This window comes from Staurois parvus, unplaced genomic scaffold (assembly GCF_062004578.1).
Source record: "Staurois parvus isolate SC_StPar_1 unplaced genomic scaffold, SC_StPar_1.0 ptg000080l, whole genome shotgun sequence".
Classification (NCBI taxonomy): domain Eukaryota; kingdom Metazoa; phylum Chordata; class Amphibia; order Anura; family Ranidae; genus Staurois; species Staurois parvus.
Window position 1 is genome coordinate 7,208,260 of NW_028317876.1, and position 15,550 is coordinate 7,223,809.

Sequence of the window (15,550 nt, forward strand, 5' to 3'; positions counted from 1 at the left end):
CCACTTTGTGTTGGTCTATCACATAAAATCCCAATAAAATACATTTATGTTTTTGGTTGTAACATGACAAAGTGTGGAACATTTCAAGGGGTATGAATACTTTTTCAAGGCACTCTATTTACCTCAACAGCACTTTCATTTTCACTAGCGCTGTGATTACTGTACTATCCATTTTGGAAGGAAGCCATTTGTTTACGGTTTAAAAAGTGCATATACATTGCAGAATCCTTCACAAGTTGTTTTGTGGAATAAATTATAATGTTTTGGAAATTAAATTGGGTCGCGACTTAATGACCAAGGACAAATGTGGGTCCTGAGGTTCCACAGGTTGAGAACCACTGGCATAGACCCCAGGTGTCAAACTCAACTTCAGTGCAGACCACATCAGCATTATGTTTATCTGTAAGACTTTTTAAATGTGTCTACTCTTTATCATATTAAATAAATGCTTCTGCATTTGATTATTACTGGTTTTAGTAATAACTTAAGCTGAAATAGAGTCTCACACCGCTGGTATCCACAAGAAACCTTATTGTAGACTGCTCAGACAGAACATGGTTCTATCTGACCCTCTGCTGAATGCTGAGACCAGGGGAGGCAGAGACGAGGTGGTGCTGCTGCTGCGCAGGGAGGCACAGAATCTGTAGGAGGAGTTTTGCCCTCCTCTCTGCTGCCAACTGCTTAGAAAAGGTGGTGCTGCTGCTGCAAAGGGAGGTGCAGGATCTGTAGGAGGAGTTTTGCCCTCCTCTCTGCTGCCAACGTCTTAGACAAGGTGGTGCTGCTGCTGCACAGGGAGGCGCAGGATCTGTAGGAGGAGTTTTGCCCTCCTCTCTGCTGCCAACTGCTTAGCCAAGGTGGGGTTGCTGCAGCTTCAGGAGAGACGTGAGGGCCACATGAAATGGCCTGGCAGGCTAGATTCGTCCCCTGGTCCTTGTGTTTGACACATGTGGCATAGAGGGACACTTTTAGCACAAAGTTTGTAGGAAAGGGACACACTTGCCACATCCCCAAAGCCACAGAGTATGAAGAAACACAAAAATAACTAATTAAACCCACACACAATTACCTGAACAAGCACTAATAATTTAAGTGTTGTATAAGAGGTTTGCGGCATTCTAACGCTTTACTTTTTTAGTAGTTACATAGAGGTGTATTTATAAAAAAAAATTGCAGAGCTATTCTTCTGGTGAAACTGCATGTACATTGATTCTGTGCAAATTGGGGCAAAACTGAATGTTGTTCTCTACAGGACAAATGTTATTAATTAATGAAGAGTATAGTAAACTAGGAAAATACCACATAATAGTCACTAGGTGAAGATGATAAATACTTATTTATATGGTTGTCAGCTTGACCTAACGGCCATAATGTGATCTTTCCTCGTTCTCTATATTCTTTATGAATTGATAACATTTGACCTAGAGAGAATAACTAAGCATTCAATTTTGTCCTCATTCACACAGAATGGATATATGTGCAGTTTCAATTATTTCCAGGGCTTTTTTTCTCAGAGAATAGGTGCAGGTAATCACTACACCCCCAATTTCGAGTCACTTCTTGTCTCTGCCGTCTACCCACCTCCGAGCATCATATGTGGATTCCATTTCCTACGCACCTCCGGTACTGCCCCTTTTAGAGAAAACAGAACCAACTATCATTTTGTGGAGTAATTTGTATGGGATTTGTTAATGATCACAAGAAAAGTAGTAAAATAAATCCCTTGCAGCCAACAATAATACACTCCCCAGCAACAATAGATCCCTTCCCAGAAACAAAAGACCCCCCAGAAACAAAATACCCCTCTAGCAACAATAGATCTCCCAGCAGCCTGCATTAACAGACCTTCCAGCAGCCAACAATAGCAGATCTCTCTCTCTGCAATAATAGACCATTCTTTCAACAATAGATCTCCCCAACAACAATAGATCCCAAGCGGCTAACATCAATGGACCCCCAAGCACACCCCAGTATTCCTTGCCATTAAATACATTCAGTTCTGAAGGTTCTAGAACGGTGTTCCCCCGCATTCCCACTGATTATGTAATTAATGAACAGGACACTGATTCATGCACATCCTGCCTGGACGTAATTATAAATAATTCACCCTTCCGTAGTGCGCATAGACTATGATACAGGTCTTCCAGCTTAAGTCTTTAAACCAGATAAGTTGAAGAACGTGATCTTCCTTCCACAGGTGCGTTAAGAACAAACAGTTACAAATCTTTTCTGTAAATCGTTATTCTGATACAAAGGTCAGGTTTACTTTATCACTGCTTTTTGTGTTAAGGCTGACATGTAATGGAATGTGAAATCTTTTTCAGGACGATAGTGGTGCTGTAATTCCTTAGCTTTGGACTTTTATCATTTAGTAATGTTAACGTGGCCATCCTCATTAGAATTTAATGATTTTAATGATTTTTTTCTTCATTTTGTTGAGGTGTTTACTTTTTTCAGTCTCTCACTCTTTTTCCAGGGCGTTACTTCTATCTCTCTCCAAGGCTGTCTACAGGGAAATCTCTCTCCGGGCAAGCTTTTTCTTTTCAGGTAGTCTCATAGTTCTGTAGATCAGTATCACAATTTCCCTCTCTCCCTACAATGTTGTCTCTTGGCTCTTTGGGCCAGTATCTCCCTCTCCCTCTATCTCTCTCATGGGCTGTCTTTTAATTCTTCAAATTAATATCTAAATTTCTGTCTATATAACTAGCTTTTCATTATTCAGTTCGCTATCTCTCTCTCCAGGGCTTTCTTTTAGTTATTTTGGTCAGTATCTCCCTCTCTGCAGGACTGTCTCTTACAGTTGTGTTCAAAACAATAGCAGTGTGTTGAAAAAAGTGAATAAAGCTCAAAATCCTTCTAATAGCTTTTATTTCCATACACACAAATGCATTGGGAACACTACACATTCTATTCCAAATCAAAACATGAAGAAAAATATATCAAATTTGTGTTGTTCCTCTAAAAAAATTGAAGAAAAGTGAATATTAGACTGTTCAAAAAAATAGCAGTGTTTGTATTCTTCTTTACAAACTCAAACATTCACTATATAAACTGAAAAATGTTTGAAGATTTTGCTTTCCTTTGAATCACTTAATTAATATTTAGTTGTATAATCACTGTTTCTGAGAACTGCTGTACATCTGTGTTGCATGGAGTCAATCAACTTCAGGTATTCCAGCCCAGGATAATTGGACTACATTCCACAGTTCTTCTCTATTTCTTGGTTTTGCCTCAGAAACTGCATTTTTGATGTCACCCCACAAGGTTTCTATTGGATTAAGATCCGGGGATTGGGCTGGCCACTCCATAACGTCAATCTTGTTGGTCTGGAACCAAGATGTTGCAAGTTTACTGGTGTGTTTGGGGTCGTCGTCTTGTTGGAACACCCATTTCAAGGGCATTTCCTCTTCAGCATAAGGCAGCATGACCTCTTCAAGTATTCTGATGTATTCAAACCGATCCATGATCCCTGGTATGCGATAAATAGGCCCAACACTGTAGTATGAGAAACATCCCCATATCATGATGCTTGTGCAACCATGCTTCACTGTCTTCACAGTGTACTGTGGCTTGAATTCAGTGTTTGGGGGTCGTCTGACAAACTGTCTCTGGCCACTAGACCTAAAAAGAACAATCTTACTTTAATCAGTCTACAAAATTTTGCGCCGTTTCTCTTTAGGCCAGTCAATGTGCTCTTTGGCAAATTGTAACCTCTTCAGCACATGTCTTTTTATCAACAGTGGGACTTTGCGGGGGCTTCTTGCAGATAGCTTGGCTTCACATAGGCGTCTTCTAATTGTAACAGTACTCACAGGTAACTTTAGACCTTCTTTGATCTTCCTGGAGCTGATTGTTGGCTGAGTCCTTGCCATTTTGGCTATTTCATCCATTCGAATGGTAGTTTTTTGCTTTCTTCCACGTCTTTCAGGTTTTAGTTGCCATTTTAAAGCATTTGCGATCATTTTAGTTGAGCAGCCTATCATTTTCTGCACTTCTTTATATGTTTTCCCCTCTCCAATCAACTTTTTAATCAAGGTAAGCTGTTCTTATGAAAAATGTCTGGAACTACCCATTTTCCTCAGAATTTCAGAGAGAAATGCACTGTAACCAGCATGTACAACATTTGCTGCCTTCCTTCCTTGAATAAGGGCAATAATTGCCACCTGTTTTTCAAAGAATGAATGACCTCACTAATAGAACTCCACACTGCTATTATTTTGAACATGCCCCTTTCAATTAGTGATTCAATTACACAGAATCAGCAGCATGCATGTCATGACTGTTGGGTCTGTTGGATTTCTATTACTCTACTACACCTGCTAGTAAATTATTTACCATGTAGAAATATCATTTCTACCAAAAACAGTGATTGATCAGGTTAGTGATGTCTGACTGCTATTATTTTGAACACAACTGTAGTTCCTCTGGTCAGTATCTCCATACAAACTTTTGCGACTTGCCATGCAACTTTGGACATCAAGTCATACCCTATGTTTTCCAATGATAACCATTCATATATGTATAATTTAAAGTTGCATGAAAGACGTACCTGAATGTTTTATATGCCACAGTGGTTCCAAGTTTGCAGTCACATCCATGTTGCACCCATCCGAAGTTTCTTCAAAGTTGCACTCCAAAGTCACACAAGTTTGGAGTTGTACAAGTGTGAATGGAGCCTTTCTTTCTTTCTCTCTCTCTCTGTGGCTGACTCTTAGCTCTTCTGATCAGTATCCCTCTACCTCTCTTTCTCTTTTGCTTAGTTCTTCTGGTCAGTTTTTCTTTCTCTCTTTCTCCAGGGTGGTCACTTAGTTCTTCTGGTCAATATCTCCCTCTCTCCAGGACTGTCTTAGTTCCTCTGGTCAGTATTTCTCTCTCTTTCTCCAGGGCTGTCTCTTAGTTATGCTGGTCAGTATCTTTCACAGTCTTCAGGGCTGTCTCCTAGCTCTACAGGTAAGTATCTACCTCTCTCGCTCATGGACTATATTCCAGTTCTTCAGATCAGTATCTCATTTTCTCTCTCTCTGTAAGACTATCTTTAGTTTTTCAGGTTGCTGTCTCTCTCTTCAGGTTGCTACCTCTTAGTTCCTCTGGTCAGTATCTCTCTCCTTCTCCATGGCCATCTCTTAATTATACAAGTTAATGTCTCTCTCTCACAGGCTGTTTCTTACGTTCAGTGATTCCCTCTCTCCCTTTTGCGCAGATCTGTATCCACTTGCTCTCCCTCTTTCTGAAACCGTTCTAGTTTCTGTGAGTCATTATCTCACTGTGCGGTTGAATATTCATGGCAGATTTCCCATTTCTAATCACACTGTACATGGAGCTTCCAGCCCTGTGATGAATGTCTATACCATAATGTTGTTAAAGGTTCACATCAGAGAACCACACCAGAAGAGTACTGAAGTTTATCAATGGGCATTTATAAGCAGGTAGCTACAGATTGGCTGTTGTTAGTTAGGGTTGTCTGAGCTGCCCAGGTGGGGAAAGGGTTAATGTTGGGTTTGCCGGTTTCCCAGGCTTTTTCTGGACCTGCCCTCCTCCCTGTGGTACACTTAAACGGGGAAGGCTGAGTCCAGGGGAGCCTGGGGTTCTGAAAGGGACCGCATGAGAGTAACTCAGAAGGTGTATGCCAGGAAGATGTAATCCGCAGCAACCCATGGGCATCTGCCCGAGGAATCACCAGTAATGGACTCTTACTGTATGTACTAGCACCTGTACAGGTATGTGCGGGCAGCCAAGGCTTAGTGAGGAGGACTTTGATTGCACTTTGATCTGTAATGTTGCAGAAGTGTTTAGTAATGTTTCTTGAACTGTTCAAAAGCCTGGTCTGAAGTTACTCAAAGGGATGCATGAAGGTACATGGTGTATCTAGAAGAACAGGGCCGGTAAAGCACACATGGGGTAGAAGAGGAAGTTCATCACAAAGGGTTAACTGGCAGGAGTTAAGGAGGAGTGTAGTTGCCATAGGTAAATATGAAATGGTGAGGACAGGTTAAGAGGCCTGTCAGCAACAGTACTGGGTGCAGTTAACAGGTCTTCTGGTAGTAAGGGAGCCAGTGCCCTGACTTCCTCCCTAGCCATCCATTCCCCAGAGAAACAACCAGGATCGAACCTGCGATACGGAGACCTCACTTTCCTTGCTGCATGGTATGGTGGAGAAAAGGAGTTAAAGAAGTGCACGGATGAGGTCTGTGCTAGTGCATGGTGGGACCCCATTCTGTAACCGGTATTGAGGTGGCAGAGATATCCTGGACTGGTGGAGAGGGCATAGAATCCACGGTGTCTCTGCTAAATGCAACATCCATGGAGTAAAGGTGTGTAGTGACATGGGACAACATGTTTTACAAAGAGAATCTTTAGGTTATACAGCTGCACACAGTGTACAGCACATCTCTAAGCCGGGGTCCACGATGATGTTGACTCTCATGTGAACACGGTCCCACCTGGGCATTGATGAGCGCAAGCACCCCAAGGGCACAGAGCGAGGGGGCCCTGCCCACACATTTACAGTCCAGGTCATACCTGGTAACAGAAATCCCCAAAGTAATATATCTATTTATAGTGAGGGTCCAATTGAAGCACTGCACATTACACGTTAGTGCAATTTATTCTGAATGGCACACCAAAGCACCTTCCAAGTGTACCTGCGTTGCAGTGCACTGCATTGTGCAGTACTACACTACTGTGTGTTGTGGTGCTAAAAATGACAGGACATGACCGTGACGGGCACTTTAAATTAAATTAATATTGCATGTGGGACTAATGAAATACCATGTGTGATGTACTTAACACTGTCTCGTCAACACATTTGCATTGTCACATCAGTTTGTGTGTCATGTCAGCGCAATCTGTGTGCAACATAGGGGGAATGTGCATTCATGCGTGTCATAGTGACATCTGCATTGACAATAGCGCCATTATTAGTAGAGGCTACTTAAACAGTGGTCGCCATTATACATGTGTTTTATTTTACACTTTGCACAATGTCAGCACTGCACCTCCCTTGATGAAGCCTTTTGTTTTAGGAGCAACATGTTGGGTTGGGGCACTTCGATAGCATTTGGCACTTTATTTCTTATCAGAGAGTATAGGATATTCAGTCCATGTATACATTCTTAGGATACAAATGTAGTATATTTTAGAATGATACTTAAAGGCATTGGAAGCTATTAGTGATTTGGAGGTAGAATTTATTTACACCCAGTTCATGATGAATCCTGTTATTCATGGATTTATGGAAAGTGCAGAAAAGTAGTATATGTTGGGCTGATATTCACAGACTAAGCAAGAGAGGACTTGGAGATAGTACTCCTACTCTTGTGGTTGTTCTTGTGTAGGAGAGAGAGAGATTCTAACTGAAGCTTGTTCAATTAAGCTTTTACAATAAAACCTGGAATCTGATTGGTTTCTTTGCAGAGATGCACCAGATTTTGCAATCTCCAGCTTTAGTAAATAACCCCCAGTGTGTTTTGCATCTGCTACATTAGGTTTCCTTGGTCAAACATTGTGTCTACAGTTCTCAATCTTGCCTGTTTCTTTATGCTTCTTCAAAAGAGCTTGAACAGCACATCTTGAAACCACAGTCTGCTTTGAAGGGAGAGAAGGGCCAAATTGAAGAGTTTTTGCTGGAAAACTATATTATAGATGATAGCATTAATTATCAAGTACAAAAGTTGACAAAAAAATCTTTCTTTTTAAGAGAATGTAAGTTATGGCAGTGGATATACTATAGTATACTTTGCAAAAGCAATTAACACAGTTCCCCACAGATGGATAATATGTGGGTTAAGATCTAACCCTTGTTTCACACTACTGCGGGTCATGGGGCCAACATTTGCTTGGACACAGCAGCCCATTTAGTTTCCCTGGGGTTCCTGCACTTGCAATCGCACTGCAGGCTGAGATGCATGAGGGTGCCATTCAGAATGAATGGCAGCCCCGCGCTTCTTGCAAGAGCAGCGTGATTCAGCTGTGGTCGGTTGCAGGTGCCGATACAAGTGCGACTCCCGCATCAGCAACCAGCCCGCAGGTGTGAACCTAGTATTTCAGAATATAGTTAAAGGGGAAGATTTAACACTTTCCCTCTTGATGGTAGCGAATTAGTGTGGGAGTCCCCTTTAAAGCACTAAACACAGGGCAAGCTTGAAGTAATGAATAGCAACAATTGGCATAAGAGTCTATGAACAAAGACAACTCCCTTTTAATATCAAAGGCAAAATGAACAGTGGTAGGAATCCTGCTTTATTGAAAAATGAGAACTTGTTTTAGTTGGCACTGCTGTATTCTGGCCTGCAGCTGTATGTCAAGTGGTCAGCTTGTGTGATAAACTGTAATGTAGATGTATCACAACAATGGTGGCTGGGAGAACTAGGCTGCAAACTGGGACAACTACAGTGCCTTGAAAAAGTATTCATACCCCTTGAAATTTCCCACATTTTGTCATGTCACAACCAAAAACGTAAATGTATTTTATTGGGATTTTTTGTAATAGACCAACACATAATTGTGCAGTGGAAGGAAAATGATAAATGGTTTTGAAAATATTTTACAAATAAATATCTGAAAAGTGTGACTTGCATTTGTATTCAGCCCCCCTGAGTCAATACTTTGTAGAACCACTGCAAGTACTTTTTCTGCAAGTACAGCTGCAAGTCTTTTTGGGGATGTCTCTACCAGCTATGAACATCTAGAGAATGAAATTTTTGCCCATTCTTCTTTGCAAAATAGTTCAAGCTCTGTCTGATTGGATGGAGAGCGTCTGTGAACAGCAATTTTTGAGTTTTGCCACAAAGGATAAATTTATATTTATGCTCAATATTATTGCGCTTCTGGTGAGTGTAATCATATCTACAAATCCTTATCACCGAAGTCACATGCACGGAAATTTCATGGAACATATTGGACTGATTTTATGCATCTTCATATTTATCTTTATTCACCATTATTTATTGCTATTATTTGTGGGAAATATACACCAGTGGCACTATTGATATTCCACTCACAATTTTTACGCCAATTTATTATTATTATTATTATTATTCCTATACAGTATTTATAAAGCGCCGATAGTTCGCTCAGCGCTGTACATTACAAAGGGGGGCAGAACATGTGAGAGAACAATACCAATACAATGCAAAACATGAAGGGATTGAGGGCCCTGCTCTTTCGAGCTTACAATCTAGGAGGGAGGGGATGGTGGCACAGGAGGAGATAGCTGTGGTGGATGGAGTGGTAGGAAGAGCGGAGGAGGTCGGCAAGTTAGCAGGGAGTAGGGTAGGCTTCCCGGAAGAGATGGGTTTTCACGGTGCGCCTAAAGGAGAGGAGAGTAGGTGATAATCTGATCGGTTGGGGCAGGGAGTTCCAGAGGATGGGTGACACCCTGGAGAAGTCCTGGAGGCGGGCATGGGAGGAGGAGACCAGGGAACTAGAGAGAAGGAGGTCTTGTGAGGAGCGGAGTGTGCGTTTTGGGCGGTACTTGGATATTAGGTCAGTGATGTAGTTCGGGGCAGTGTGGTGGACGGCTTTGTACATCAGTGTTAGGATTTTTAATTTGATCCGTTGCGCAATCGGAAGCCAGTGGAGGGATTGGCAGAGGGGGGTGGCGGAGATGGAGCGGTTGGAAAGGTGAATGAGTCTGGCTGCTGTATTCAGGATCGACTGAAGCTGGGATACCCAGCGGCGAGGCAGGCCAGTAAGGAGGGAGTTGCAGTAATCGAGTCGTGATATGATGATGGAGTGGATAAGCTGTTTTGTGGTTTCTGGGGTTAGGAACGTGCGGATTTTGGCGATGTTGCGGAGGTGGAGTCTGCACGAGCTTGTTAAAGATTGGACTTGGGGCTGGAAGGATAGGTTTGAGTCCAGAATGACACCAAGTACTCTGGCCTGCGGGGCGGGTTTGATGGTGGCGTTGTTGGACATGATGGAGAAGTCAATGGGGGGTGGTGTCCGGGCTGGGGGGAAGACAAGAAACTCGGTCTTGGAGAGGTTCAGTTTAAGGAAGTGGAGCGACATCCAGTCAGATATGTCGATTTATGACGATGCACTTTATGTTGTGATCACCTTAGCGCTAATATTTTGCACTTCACGAGATATGCATTTGTCACTTTATGATCTTTCGCGCTGCATTATTTATTTATGTAATTTTCAGGATACAGAGGTTCATCCTTAATGCCAGCTGCTTTTGTGCTCGCTTGCTACAATTTTTATTATATTGCTTTTACCTCTATTAGTTGAGCTGCCGATTTTATTTTTGATCTAAGCTCTTATCCCTTATGATTTTATATATATATATATATATATACTTCCTATTTAAGGTTTTATATAAGATATACAGTATTTGAGAAATGGATGTATTTGAAGTAAGATCCAAGAGATCCATTATTGCAGATGAAGTGTTCACATGTGAGGAAGAGGTAGATAACTTACATCAGCAATGGGCAAACTACGGCCCGGCGGACCTTTTAATCCGGCCCGCGGAGCTAGGCTTCCGCTAGGCTCCTCTCACAGTCCGCCCTGAAGACCGGTGTATCATGAAAATCTGTCTCCTATGAGGATCTGTCCCCCCTCGACGTATCTGCGCATGTGCCGGAGATCGCCGATCGGCTGCTAATGCCTGAAACTGGCACATGCGCAGATACGTCGAGGGGGACAGATCCTCATAGGAGACAGATTTTCATGCTACACCGGAACGGAGCGGGAACACGGCGAGAGGAATGCGCGGAGCAAAGGTAAGTGAATTGACCCAGGGGGGACTTGGGGACTTAATATGAGGGATGAATTAATATGGGGAATGAATTACTATATGGGGGATGAATTACTATATGGGGGATGAATTACTATGGGGGATGAATTACTATATGGGGGATGAATTACTATGGGGGATGAATTACTATGGGGGATGAATTACTATGGGGGATGAATTACTATATGGGGGATGAATTACTATGGGGGATGAATTACTATATGGGGGATGAATTACTATATGGGGGATGAATTACTATAGGGGGGATGAATTACTATATGGGGGATGAATTACTATGGGGGATGAATTACTATGGGGGATGAATTACTATATGGAGGATGAATTGCTATATGGGGGATGAATTACTATGGGGGATGAATTACTATATGGGGGATGAATTACTATGGGGGATGAATTACTATGGGGGATGAATTACTATATGGGGGATGAATTACTATGGGGGATGAATTACTATATGGGTGATTAATTACTATGCTTACTATGGGGGAATATTACTATACTTACTATGGATGACACATACACATCATTCATCTACTCTTGGTCCGGCCCCCGGGTCCAATATATGAACACATTGCGGCCCTCAAGTCAAAAAGTTTGCCCACCCCTGACTTACATGGACTTTTTTTACATTTATCTAACCACACTACCTCTGAAATTAGAACACTCTGGGATATCTCATTTCTGGAAAAGTATGTTAAAGATGGGATGGTCCCAAGATCTTTAAGATGGGACACCAGAAACAGATGATATTAACAGTGATGCAGAGTGGTATGATTTTTTAATAATATGTGCTTAGACATGGTCAAATTTCTAATCTTGAGAAAAAAGAAAAAATTAGTACATTTAGACATTGAAATTAACAAAACGGAGAAAAACTGGCCCCATATTTGGGAAGAGAAGAATCCAAAATAGAATCAGCCTGAAACTCCTTTTGGAAAAAAACAGAAAAAGAACAAAAAATCAAAAAGAGAAATAAATTCTCTAGAGATTTGAAGGACAACAAAGAAGGAGTCGTCTTTAAATGGCAGATTGCAAAAAGGGAGTTTCAATCTAATTCTTCTACTCAGAACACTAACCATCGGTCAGTTTCTGACATGGAAAATGGGTCTAGAGGAAATATGGTGCAACAAGGTACATGCTATCTTCACAACACCCCAAAGAGGGGGTACCAAATACCAAACAATCATTATTTCACACCTACAAGAAATGGCAATTTGAAATTCAACATTCCCACCAATAATAGGTATGAGGCTCTCCATGATCTCAATAATTCTAATATAGGGAATAGAGACATGAGAGTACATCCAAATGACCCTGTGTATCGACAACACTATTACTAAAATGATAGGGGACAATATAATAGACCCAATGTATATAAGTCCAATTTCAATGGGCAATCTAGTCAGTTTAGACCCCGGAATTCATCATGGAGGGGATCTAGGAGTAATAATAATCAGTACTCCAATCAACACTCTGACCAGAACTTATACATGAGAGGGAATAATAGATCCCAACATGTTTATGACCAATCCTTTTCCCAACATAATAATAATAGTTCTCATTATCCGCCACAAAGAAACAACCAGAGACCCTATTGTCACGAACCGTCCCTTTGTGATAACATTTTGCCCTTTCTGTTTCAGTTTTCTCCCCTTGGTAAAGCTGTATATGTTTAGCAGCTGTTATGTAGACAGACATTCTACACTGTTCGTTTAGGGAAATGTGACCTTGTAGTCTTTCTCTTCTACAGGTGAAACTCAAAAAATTAGAATATCGTGCAAAAGTTCATTTATTTCAGTAATGCAACTTAAAAGGTGAAACTAATATATGAGATAGACTCATTACATGGCAAAGCAATATAGTTCAAGCCGTGATTTGTCATAATTGTGATGATTATGGCTTACAGCTCATGAAAACCCCAAATCCACAATCTCAGAAAATTAGAATATTACATGCAATCAATAAAACAAGGATTGTACATAGAACAATATCTAACCTCTGAAAAGTATAAGCATGCATATGTACTCAGTACTCAGTAAATGAATGTGAGGGAGGATTAAACAGGGAAGCATTTTTTAGGTGTGAGTATTTGATGTCACAAATATTATTGCTTTCCCTAGTTAAGGGATTGCTGATGAAATGTCTTTTTAAAGCCAATTTTATTGTAAATTTGTATACATCAATATACGTTTGGAATTTATTGAGTTTAGCTTTGGGGGCAAATTTCAGACCCTTATTTAGGAGCATAAGTTCGTTATTGGTTAAAGTTGCCTGGCTAAGATTAAAAATACTAGTACTTCCTAAGTTCTCCTTTTCTTGGGGTCTATTAACCCTTTTTCCCCCTCGTTTTCCTCTATTCTTATGCTTCTTCTCCTTGATGAGCCTCCTCTAAAAAATTACCTTGTTGTTTATATTGCGTCTCAGTAGACTGGTTTGTTTGGTTGTAATTGTATTGTAAGGGACCATTAACAAGATTCCCTTGACCGGGGGTGTAACTATTTTGTGAGTATTGATAATAGGTGTGGCGGAACCATTCCGCCTGGGCTTCCTCGTGCGGAGCGATGCGTCTCAGCCAATGGTCCCCTTGTCCTGCAAGTCTTCCAGCGCTCTGCCAAGGCAGATATTAGAGCTGAAAACCAATCCTTCCCTGCTATCCCAAACCACGAGTCGGAACTTCGTGTAGGGTGAAATGAATCAATCTTTATTGAACACAGTTCAGTATATACAGCTTCACCCCCACCAGACAGCCTGGGACCGGGTTTTCCCCACCCACAACAAAACCCTGCAACCCAACAATACAGTATGAACTCTATAGAAGTGAAAGACTACAAGGTCATTTTTCCCTAAACAAACAGTGTAGAATGTCTGTCTACACAACAGCTGCTAAACATTGTGACAGTATGAACGGCGAGGTGATAGAGGGACGCTATGTGTCACCTCGCATACGCTCATACCTGGCAGTTTAGGTGGAGTCCACTCCGGGTTTTCGGGGCCACAGTTGAGGAGGTGGGTCCGGACCAGAGTTTGTGCTCCACTGATGACCACCAACAGGTGATACAAAAAGGGCAGGGCTGGAGCAAGGAGTTGCTCGTGGCCTGGGACTCAGAGAGGTATTCTGAGAGAGCTGTGTGTGTACTATACCTACAAGAAAAGGTTTGCTTTTGTTTTGTTTTTGGTGACAGGGAGAAGCCCTTCACCTCTGAGAGAGGAAACGTCTTCTGTTTAGTTAGTGCCTGGATGGCAAGGGTTTATTTTGATGTTTTGTTTATTTTGAGATTTTCTGCAAACCTTTTAAATAAAACTGACAACCAGTCAGATTTTGACGAAAGCCTGCTGTGCGGTCTACCTTTGTCCCAGGGAAGGAGATCCCCCACCTGAGCTAACCCCACAACATATACAGCTTTACCAAGGGGAGAAACTGAAACAGAAAGAGCAAAATGTTATCACAAAGGGACGGTTCGTCACAAGGCTCCCCCGTTGCGTATACCCGCCAGACCCGGCGAGACCTTTAAATGGGTCCGCTTGGGGCTGGTCAGTTCAGAGGGTTACTTCTCCAACTCGGCTTGCCAGGACAACCCATCCGCGTTGGAGTTTTGCATCCCCGGTCGGTACTGGCAGCAGACGACCATTGTCCCCAGAGACCCGGTTTAGCCATACCAGGGGGTTGTGATCAGTGAGTACGGTAAAGGAGCACCCGTACAGGTAGGGCTGCAATTTCCTGAGGGCCCATACCAAGGCAAGACACTTTCTCCACAGTAGTGTAGGCCACCTCCCGGGGTAACAACTTTCTACTTAGGTAGGCCACTGGATGGTCGTTTCCGTCGTCCCCGATTTGGCTCAGAACAGCACCCAATCCAAAGGTGGAGGCATCTGTGTGAACACAAAACCGTTTGGAAGGGTCAGGAGCAGCCAAAACGGGAGCATGGATCAGGTTATGTTTGAGCTTTTGAAAAGCCGTTTCACACTCTGGGGACCACACAACCTGTTGGGGCAGATTTTTCCAGGTCAGATCCGTTAGGGGTTTAGCAATAGCGCTGTAGTTGGGGATGAATTTACGGTAGTACCCCGCAGTGCCTAGGAAGACAAGGACCTGGGTCTTGGTTTGGGGAGTGGGCACCACTGGTTGTGGACGAGGTGCGGGTGGAATGGCAGGCTCGGTTAGCCTCCTGTTGTCCAGGTACTCATCAGCCCAGCGACTAGTGTCGGCTAAAGTTAGGGGGTGTTTGTCCCCAATGTCTAACATCCCCTGGAAGTCCATTGTAAAACTGCTCCAGTAACAGCAGTTGCAACAGTTCCTCCTGTTGGTGATCTGACACCCTTGGACCCAGCTGTGGGCAGCGTGTTGTAACTGATGTCCCCATTTAGTGAAGGTGTCCTGGGGTTTCTTCTTGAGTGCCTGGAACTTTAATCGGTACGCCTCTGAGGTGAGAGTGTAGCGGGCCAGCAAGTGTTTCTTAACAAAATCATAATCCAAGCAGTAGCTGTCGGGTACAGTCCTGAATGCGTCTGCAGCCCGACAGGTTAGCTTGCTGCTCAAAATGGGGACCTGGTCTTGGGCTGCCACACCATGGATGGTGCACAACCATTCAAAGTCCTGAAGAACACTGTCAATGTCCCCATCCGCCTCTGAGAAAGTTTTAAAAGCAGAGTAGGGAATTTTCTTTGGTCCGGTTGCAGTCTGGAGAAGGTGGGAGGTAATCCCCTCCCAGACCAAGCCCTCAGTTGATGACCGGGAGCGACTAAGCTGCAGTTGGGTGGCATCATCCAGGGCCTTGGAAATCTGGAGGTGGGAGC

At 42.6% G+C, this 15,550-nt stretch overlaps 1 protein-coding gene across 4 annotated transcripts in view; it reads left to right on the forward strand.

The window, feature by feature from the left end:
* Positions 1-15,550, forward strand: part of LOC149469188 (caspase-3-like) — a 131,597-nt gene that overhangs the window by 12,652 nt on the left and 103,395 nt on the right. Inside the window, exon 1 of one of the 4 annotated variants that reach the window (XM_089669622.1) lies at positions 2,106-2,194. The exons of 1 other annotated variant lie outside the window; for it this stretch is intronic. The gene's annotated coding sequence lies outside the window, so the exon portion shown is untranslated. Of the gene's footprint in view, positions 1-2,105; positions 2,195-15,550 lie in introns of those variants that run through there. 2 more of the 4 variants (XM_089669621.1, XM_089669624.1) reach the window with 2 other exon arrangements.